Here is a 10,204-nt window from a genome sequence, read left to right as displayed (position 1 = left end):
TATTATTTGGCCATGGAAAGGAATGAAACCCCAAGACGTGTTACCACATGGATGAACCCTGATGACAACCAAAGGGAAAGAAGACAGTCATGAAAGGCCACATACTGTACGAGTCCATTTACATGAGACATCCAGAGTAGACAAGCCTATAAAGGCAAAAAAAAGTAGATTAGTGGTTGTCTGGGGCTGGCACAAGGGGAAAGATGGGGAGTGAATGCTAATGGTATAGGGTTTACCTCTGGGATGACTCATCATCCCACTGTTCTAAAGTGAGATTGTGCTGGGGCGCCTGGGTGGCACAGCGGTTAAGCGTCTGCCTTCGGCTCAGGGCGTGATCCCAGCGTTGTGGGATCGACCCACATCAGGCTCCTCTGCTGTGAGCCTGCTTCTTCCTCTCTCACTCCCCCTGCTTGTGTTCCCTCTCTCGCTGGCTGTCTCTATCTCTGTCGAATAAATAAAAATAAAATCTTTAAAAAAAAAAAAAGTGAGATTGTGCTGATGGTTATGTGGCTCTGTGAATACACTAGAAACCATTGAATCGTAGAGCCTAAATGGGTGAGTTATATGGCATGTGAGTTAATATCGCAATAAAGCTGTTTTTAAAAAGTAGTAGGGAATATTTATTGCAAAGTTATACCTTAGTAGGCTGTAAAAAATTATTTTTCTAAATAATCTTCATTTGTGATAGTTCTACCTGATGCTTCTTAGTAAGTGAAAAACCAAATCTCTACAACTTAGGCCTTTGAAACCCTGTGTGCATAGGCCAGGACGCCCCACGCACTGTTGACCGGGCAGTTGGTAAGAAGTCACAATTCTAAGACATTAAAGATGCCAGTGAAGTCGATGCTGTATAGTGAGCTCAAGGGAGAGGGCTGTGCAGGAGGAAAGTGGAAAGATTATTCAAGGGGTGTGTGGGTGGCTCAGATGGTTAAACGTCAGACTCGGTTTCGGCTCAGGTCATGATTTCAGGGTTGTGAGATCGAGACCCGCCTTGGGCTCTCTGCTGAGCGCGGAGCCTGCTTGAGATTCCTTCCCCTTCCCTCTCCCTCTGCCCCTCCCCACCAGCTCGTGCTTTCTCTCTCTCTCTCTCTCTCTCTCTCAAAAAAAAAAAAAAGGTTATTCAAAAGACATAGCATAATTAGGAAGGAAACAGCAAAATTACATTTATAATGTAAAGCATAAACACTTATCTGGAAACTGACAGCTTGTAGAAAACGTGATTGCTTTTGTGTGGACTTCTTCCTGGCTAGCTGCCACATTTGGGGAGTTTTCTTTCCAGACACTGATAAGCCTGGTCTTCTTGGAAGGAGTGGTGATCTGGGACTCAGGACACCCACATTCTAGTCCTGGCTTTATCATTTATTCACCATTCAAAAACAACTATTGTAAGCCACTGTATGCCAGGCATTGCAAGTTGACCCACAGACTCTCTACCTCAAGAGTCTCACTTTTCAGAGAAAGGCAATTCAAAAGTATAGTAAGTGCTGTAACAGGAAGGAAGGGACCTACTCCCTCTTGAGGAATGAAGAAGGAAGAAGTAAGGGTAAGGAAGAGGCTTACCATTAATTGAAGTTGTATTGTTTCTTCTTTTTTCAAAGCCAGCTTTACTGAGACATAATTCTCATACTGCACAAGGCTTCCATTTAAAGTAAACAATTCAATAGTTTTTAGTATATTTACAGATTTATACAATAATCACCCAATCTAATTTTAGAAAATTTTTACTACTCCCAGAAAGAAACCCCATACCCATTAGCAGTCACTCCCCATCCTGCCCCCGTCCACTCCCAGACCTAGCCAACCCCTAATCTACTTTTTATAGATTTGCCTTTTGTGGGTGTTTCCCATAAATGGAATCATGCAGTATGTGGCCCTTTGTGACTGGCTCCTTTCGTTTTGCATAATGTTTTCAAGAGTCATCTCTGTGGTAGCTTGTCTGAGAACTTCATTTTTTTTTGAAGATTTTATTTTTTAAGTTATCTCTCCATGCAACATGGGGCTCAGACTCACAACCCTGAGATTAAGAATCCCATGCTCTACTGACTGAGCCAGCTAGGCGTCCCCAGAACTTCATTCTTTTTCATGGCTGAATAATATCCCCTTGTATAGACATGCCACAGATTGTCTATTTATCAGTTGATGGGCATTGTGTTGCTTTCACTATTTGGCTTTCAAGAATAAAGCTGCTGTGAACATTTGTGTACAATGTTGTATCCATTGGGATATATGTTGCCATCTCTCTCCTATGTTGTATATCTAAGAGTGGAATTGCTGGGTCATAGGCTTACTCTGTTTAATCTTTTGAAGAACTACCAGATTGTTCTCCACAATTACTGCCCCATTTTACATTCCTCCCATCATTTCTCTACCTCTTTGCCAGTGCTTGTTTTTTGTCTTTTGGACTAAAGGTGTCCTTGTGGGTGTGAAGTGGTCACCTTACTCATTTTTGCATCCCTACTGCCTCAGAGAGAAACTGGCACAGCAGACAGATGCACCATTTACTTGTTGAGTGAATTTGAGAACATGGTGAACAAATGCCTTTTGGGGACTCCCTGGCATCTGACCCACTTTTCTTTGGGGTGATCTAATGATTACTAGGGAGAAGCAGATCCCAATGACAATAGGGAATAAAAAAAATGTCAGCTCCTTGCTTGCCCAGCCCTGCCTGTAATTAGAGCAAGAAACATATGGTAAGCTTAGTAAACTTAATGGATCTGCCCCAGGCTTCAAAGAGAAAAGCTCTCGTAATGCAAGGCAGGGCTGGTGCAGAATCCATTCTGATGGCAAGAACAGGCATTCCAGCAACATCTTGTTCCAGGAGCATTGGCGCTCGTAGTGCTGGTGGTAGGTGGTGCCAGAGTCCAGTGCCACCGACCTGGAAGTGTGAGCTGAGGGATCCCGTGTTGAATGGTGGTGGCAGCATTGGTCACCTCCCTCAACATGTGGTGCTGTAATCTTGGCTGTGACCCCAGCTGCTGCCCAGACTTCCTTGTTCCTGCTTATTGTCTGGCCTGCTTCTGCGGCCTTCTCAGCCACGGCGTCAGTCAGCCAAGATCCTTTCACAAGTACCCTTTCTCTTAAGTCTGTTACAATGAATACCAGGTGGGTGGGTCGCGGGACGGACAGAAGCAGCCATGGCTGAATGGGGCTTTGGGGAAAGAGTGTTGAAGTATGAGTAGAGGCTCATCAGGCACAGATGTATTCCAGGCAGAGCCAAGAGCACAGCGTAGGCACTGAGGAGTGAGACGGCCTGGCGTCCTGCTGGGAATTCGGTCTGGCTGAGGTACAAGAAGCAAGGTAGGGAGTGGTGGAGTGTAAAGCTCAAGGGACTAGCCTACCACAGATCATGAAGGATCTTTCGGGCTATGCTAAAGCATCTTGATTCTATCCCTAAAAAAAGGGAAAACTATCAATTTAATCAAGATAATGACATTATCAGATTTGCATTTGGAAAATATGCTATAAAGAAAGCAAATTCTGGCAGCAGGGAGGAGAATGAACTGGAAGGGAGCGAGATTAGAGACAGGAAGACCGGTTAAGGAGCTATAGCAATAATTCCAACGAAAGATGATGAAGTCTGAATCAAGACAGTGAGTGTGGAGACGACGCTCTGATCTGAGATATGTTAAGGAAGTAGAGCCAAGAGGAATTTTGTCTCCTTTTTTGATATATAGGAATTAAGCGAGTAGGACAGTCACAATGATGCCAAAGTTTCCATTTAAATAAGTCAGTAGATGGTGATGCCATTTATACATGCATCCATTCATTCAACCAAAATTTAATTAGCAGTTAAGTGTGGGAGGTGCTGGGTATGATGCAGTGAATAAAAAGACCTGGTCCTACCTTTACTCTATATCAGGTTCTGTTCACAGATTCTTCTGGGCCTCTTCTCTGTCTCAGTTGCCACCATGAATGACTTAGTTAAGTCCCTGGTGGTTTGACTGAGACCAACCAGCCACATACCCACAGTCTCCTTACACCACTCCTGGACTCTAGGGCAGGGCACCTGGCTTGCCGAGGGGCTGTCAAAGAATATGGATAACACAGTGGGAAGTATGGGAAAACGAGCTCCCTGTGGGACAAGCTTCGACCGACAGGAGACATGAAGATAAAATTCCCCCCTTTCTCAGATGGCTCCAAGACTTGACTTTTCCTTGTTGTCTGTCTGGAGATGTCCTGTATGGCCAAGTGGTTGCACCTGTCAAGAGACTGGCTGTATCTTTTCAAGGTGTAGCATGAAACAGTGTTTAGCACAGCAATGCATCATTACACATGGCTCCCATTCTTCCTTGTTTTTTCTCTCCTGGTCACTGCCCTGGGATAATGTCTCCTGAATAAAACAGCGGCATCCTTGCATCAAGCTCTATTTTCCAGGAAACTGGACTAAAACACACTCAGGAAGACAGAAGGAGATGATGACTTCCATTTGCACATGCTCAGTTGAGTGAACTTGAGGGAAAATTATCCATCTATTCAAAAATATTTATTGAGTGCCTCCATGTATGCTTACATTAGCGGTAATACAGTGAACAAAATAGACATACTTGAGTAGGGATACTGTGGGGAACAGAACAGACATGTTTCCTGCTCTTATACAGCTTACATTTAGTGGGAAGAAGGGACAAAGGATAAATCAGTACAGAAATAAATGGAGGTAATTCCAGGTGTGCATGTTTGCAGGGGGGTGGTGTGCTAACCTAGAGTAGGTGGTCAAGGGAACAGAGAATAGATAGCTGGAAAGCCTTTTCCAGAAGGAGGAGCAGGATGTGGCGGGAAGCATAAATCTGGAGACAGACATATTGTCTAGTGCTAGGGGTTTAGGTGTGGACAGGAAATTTGTCCCTATTTTCACTGTGAAATAGTTGGTCAGGATATGTGCATAGAAGGTAATGGGAACAGGAAGGCTGAAGAGAGTAGCAAAGGCATGGGTGAGGGTGCAGACCAGGGACAGGGAGAAGGATGAGTAGGGTGTCAGAGCTGGAAAGGTAGACGCCATGTATAATTTTCTGGCAGTAAGTGGCCATAGGGCTTTGAAGAAGATTGGGCCTTGGTTTCTTTATCTCAGCATGAGAGCATTCCTCAGGCTCCATGATTGTATGAAGGCAAGGAGGAGCTGTTATGAAACTTCTATGTAATCAAATAATTTACTCCTTGAAATCCACCATTGACATCTTTAGGCCCCAAGAGTAGTTGGTTCTCCCCCACCATTAATGATATTCTGGCCACTCATTAGCTAACATAATTGTCAGACTCCTTCAGCAAAATGTCTTTTTCATAGCTGAGGACTGCTTACAGTAAGGACAAACAACTGGGGCTCATTAATTCAATCATTAGGACACTGATTATGCATCTATTGTCTACTCTAGACAGTTATGTTAAGTAAGCTCTTCATTCTTCATCAAAGCAATTATGCTAACATGCTTGAAATTTTCCAAGAGCATTACACCTTCATACACTAATCCTGCCTAGCAGCAGCCCGCCTCAGTCAATATTGTCACACACAGACAATGATAATCAAGGCATAAGGCCCCATTGTTGACATATGACTACCAAATTATCCCTCTTTACAATAGAACTTTAAATAATTCGTACATTGTTCTTTCAGCGTTTAGACATGGGCCTTTGTCTAGTTTTTTCCCCAAATATGTAGATCTCAAATAATATTTAAATGCCTTACGGGTGCACTCATTGCATTAAAATTGTATTTTAATTTACCAAGTAATATTTCAGCAATCATTGGATTAGCTATCCCAATAATCAATTGATCCAATGACTATTTGTGCTTTTAAATGTATAGATAAGAAATCTAATATTAATTATCAGATGCCCAGAGAATGATGAGATATATAACTTTAGTTTTCACTACATATGTTTTTCTCAACCAGAGCCAACTTTTCAATTCCTTTCTCTCTTTAAATCTCAAAAATCCTACATGTATGTCTTCTTGAGAGATTCTGGCCATAAAATGAGAATTTTCCAACATGCTTTTATCATAGGCACATCACAGATACCAGCTAAATGTCAAATTTAATTCTTTGTTCTTGCACATATTTCATTCTTGTCTCCAGCATTTTCCCATCAGATATTAAATTTTTTTAAAATTTTTAATAAAAACTAGAACGGCATAATAAAAAAAAAAAAAAAGGGGGCGCCTGGGTGGCACAGCGGTTAAGCGACTGCCTTCGGCTCAGGGCGTGATCCCGGCGTTATGGGATCGAGCCCCACGTCAGGCTCCTCTGCTGGGAGCCTGCTTCTTCCTCTCCCCCTCCCCCTGCTCGTGTTCCCTCTCTCGCTGGCTATCTCTGTCGAATAAATTTAAAAAATAATAATAATAAAAAAAAACTAGAACGGCAATATGGACTGAGCACGTGTGTAGAGGTAGGTAGGCACATCTTCAACAAAAGTTCTTTTAAAACATGACATTTCATTATATTGAGATAAAAATCCAGCTGGTGTTGGATTTCTTCCTTACCATTTGCAACAAAAATAACCCCACACATCTATTCTTTACAATTTTTACTTAGGTTATCTCATTTAATTGGTATCCTTTTAGTTGCAAATAACTGGATCTTTCTTTAAGGTGTAGTAATGCTCACTGCAATTTGGTTCCATCAGGATAAGACAATACAGAGCCTGGATGCTGACAAGATACTCAACAGTTGTATGGAGGACAACTGAATGGATGGGGCAAAGCTGTGCAGAACACCTGCAGACCCCTGACCCGCACAGAGCATTTTTCTGCTATCCTGATGCTATATTGCACCTTTTTACAATTAGTATTCTTTATCTTAGAGTGTGGGAAGACAACTAGGAACAAGATGCTGTCCTTGTCCTTCAGGAATTTACAATCTAAACGGGGAGACAAAACATACCCATGAGAAGTTAAAAAACTGCTCAAGACTAAACTAACAGATCAAGACTTTAGTCAAAGCTAAGTCATAGTATGTAAGTCATTGTGACCATGAGAGAAAATTCATAGGTGAGTGATAGATCCTCCGGGCTGGGGAACAAGGAAGGGCTTTGTAGATCCATCAGAGAGGAGATGGAATAGGAATTATATCTTTTGAAAAATCAGTACAAGGATATATTTTCTACAAATTCAAACTGCAGAGGAATTAATGATGAAATTTTAAGTTTTCCACTTATGACTGCTTGGATCTCTTTCCAAAAGCAACCACCATTACTGTTTTTCCTGTATGTCTTTCTAGTACATTTAACTACTTTTTTTTTTAAAGATTTTATTTATTTATTCGACAGAGATAGAGACAGCCAGCGAGAGAGGGAACACAAGCAGGGGGAGTGGGAGAGGAAGAAGCAGGCTCATAGCGGAGGAGCCTGATGTGGGGCTCGATCCCAGAACGCCGGGATCACGCCCTGAGTTGAAGGCAGACGCTTAACCGCTGTGCCACCCAGGAGCCCCACATTTAACTACTTTTAAATTGATTCTGAATTGATTTTGTTTTAATTGATTTTGAAAGGTCATGCGTAATGAAGGGTTATATTTATTGTCTATCCACATAAAAATAAGACCCACTCGATATAATTTATGCAACAGGGACCTGTCTGTCTAGGTCTATCTTGAGGTACCCTAGTGGATTTCCAAGTTGATTGTCGCCACAGCAATCTCTGCTCCATCTGCCTTTAGTTTCTGTCTTGACCCACTTTGGTTTAGATGCATTTCTAGCAGACGGGGGCAGTAGGCATGCTCCTATTTCTAAGCCCTTTGGGGACATCGTTGTAATCAGGCTGCCCCCTCCTCCCCTTTCCTCAACCCAAGATTCTGGAAAGCTTCCTAAACAGAAGATTTAGGAACCCAAATTCTGACACTTTGGAGAAATGCTCTAACATAGACCTTAAGCATATTATCCATTGAATTAATGTATCCCGAAGCACCTAACTCCCATATTGGGAGCAGATTCTTCAGGAATTCCAGCCAGTCCTGCTTTTGTTTCTACTTCTACTTACCCATGCCGACACTGAAATCACATCCTGGTCATAAAGGAGAAAATATTTGTGTGATCCGGGGTAGCTTTTTATAAGCTATTTCATATTAAAACTGTTGGCTTGTGTCCGCAGGAAGAAGGACTAAAAACCAAAAACGGCCCTCTTATTTCTAAATTGAACAGCCTTTGCCCTAGACTATCCTCCCTCGTGTCTCTGGGAAGTGGAAACAGAAATCTTAGGAGGTGGAACAGCTCCACCAATTGGCTTCCCGGGTCTCCTTCAGAAGCTATTTTTTTCAAAGAGGTGAATATAGCTGACTGTAACCTGCCAATGGAAGAAACCACGGCAGAGGTAAAGTTTTGAAGGAAGGATTTCTGCTGAGTAGGTTCACCTTTGCACAAACCCATGAGAGCAACAGAAGGGAAGAAATGATAACGATTATTGACTTTCTTTTAACTTCGAAGCCCTATGCTATTCATGTTCATGTTTATTATTTTATTTAATCACCACAGAACTATATTTAAACAGCCATCATTGCAGGTGAGTTCCACTTGTCAAAGCTCACAGATTTGGAACAGAGCAGCATTCAAAACTACAATCCGCCTAACCCCAGGGCTTCCATATTTGAGGAGAGAGATGGTAGAAATGAAGATTTTGAAAGTCTGGTAAAGCTGTGAGACACCGAGAATGGCCATATATCTCTCCAGGTGCAGTCTTAGGTGCTCTCTTGAGGAAGGTTTCGTTTCTGAAAAGAGAGAGTATGCTTCAAGAACTCTTGCTGTTTGGTCATCTGGTATTAACTGTTAGTAAACAGATTTGCACTGCGCCACTTTCCTTGTTTATCTTGAGTTCCCAACTGAACCCACGAAGTAAGGATTGATGAGAATGAATGCTGGCCAGGGAGCCAAGAAAACTGTTTTCTAGTCTTGTCTCTGGCACCAACTACCTGTGTTAAGACCTCAGATTCTTTTCAACTGTAGTTCTACGGTGCTCGCTGCCAAACATAGTAGGTGCTTAATAAATACTTTATGTGATTAGTTGGGTTCAACGTTTCCGGCAGAGGCTTGATTGTCCGTAGGGTAAAAGCGACAAGATCACCGGAGTGTGGATACCCATCCACCAGCTTTGGGCAGCCAGCAGCTTAGGGCCTTGTATCGCAGATGTGTTTGGTTTCGGCCTAAGAATGCCACCCAAACACTGGAGAAACTTAGAGGAAGGGAAGACAACCCACCAATTAGGGAGTATAGTGCTAGGCGCTTATCCTTTAGACTTCACAAGGACCTTTCAGAGCATGCATTATTAGCACCATTTTTAACGAAGACAAAACCAACATTCCGGTTCTTCAAAAATACCTGGCATCCCCTACGCTGCTCCTAATAATACCCATAAAAGATCCCCGCTTGGGCTTATTTACATCTCGGACCCCGCCCCGTTTACGACCACGAGGACCCCGCCCACCCATTCGCCTCTGGGCGGGCCCGGGGTGGGTCGCGTCTCCTGGCTTCTGCGGACCCCTCTTCTGCCCCAGCTCGTGCCGTCTTCGAGGCGGCCCTCGGGTTTCCCCCAGGGCCGAGCACGTGTCCACTCCCGGCTTGAGTACGGAAGGTGGACTAGGCGGCGGCCCCCACAGGCCCCACCCAATGGCGCTGGCAGGAGACCGGGGAGGGGGCCCCCGGACCGAGCCGAAGAGGGACGGGTGGTCGGCAGCTCGGCAGGTTACACGCCATCCCCTTGCCTGCCCCCATCCCTTTCCTTCCCAGAGCCTCTCGTGGGAGCGCGCCCGAGACGCAGTCAACCGAAACCGTGGGCGTCCCACCCCGCCTCGTCCTCGGCCGCCCGGCAGCCCGCCCGCCCGGCCGCGCCTCGCCTCACGCTCTACGGGGGAGGCGGGACCAATCAGCGAGCGACGTCTCCCTTCCGATTCGAGGCCCCAGACGCGCGGCTCACACCCCGAGCACCGCGCGCGCTCATTGGCTGCGCGCGCCGCCGGTCCGGCCGGGAGGGCGGGGCGGCCGAAGGGAAAGGAGGTGGGGAGGTAGTGGCCCGCGACTCTCCGAGCCCCGCTCGCGCCCCGGCCCTTCCCGGGCGCTCGGCCTCCTTCCTTCCCTCCTCCGCTCGCCCCGTCTTCCGTGCGCGCCGAGCGCTGCGCTCGGCCGGCGTGCCTCGCGCCCTAACGGGCGGCCGGGGGCGCCAATCAGCGGGCGGCAGGGTGCCAGCCCCGGGGCTGCGCCGGCGAATCGGCGGGGCTCGCGGCCCGGGG

Source organism: Ailuropoda melanoleuca, chromosome 14 (assembly GCF_002007445.2).
Source record: "Ailuropoda melanoleuca isolate Jingjing chromosome 14, ASM200744v2, whole genome shotgun sequence".
Taxonomy (NCBI): domain Eukaryota; kingdom Metazoa; phylum Chordata; class Mammalia; order Carnivora; family Ursidae; genus Ailuropoda; species Ailuropoda melanoleuca.
Note: the sequence above shows the minus strand (reverse complement) of the source record.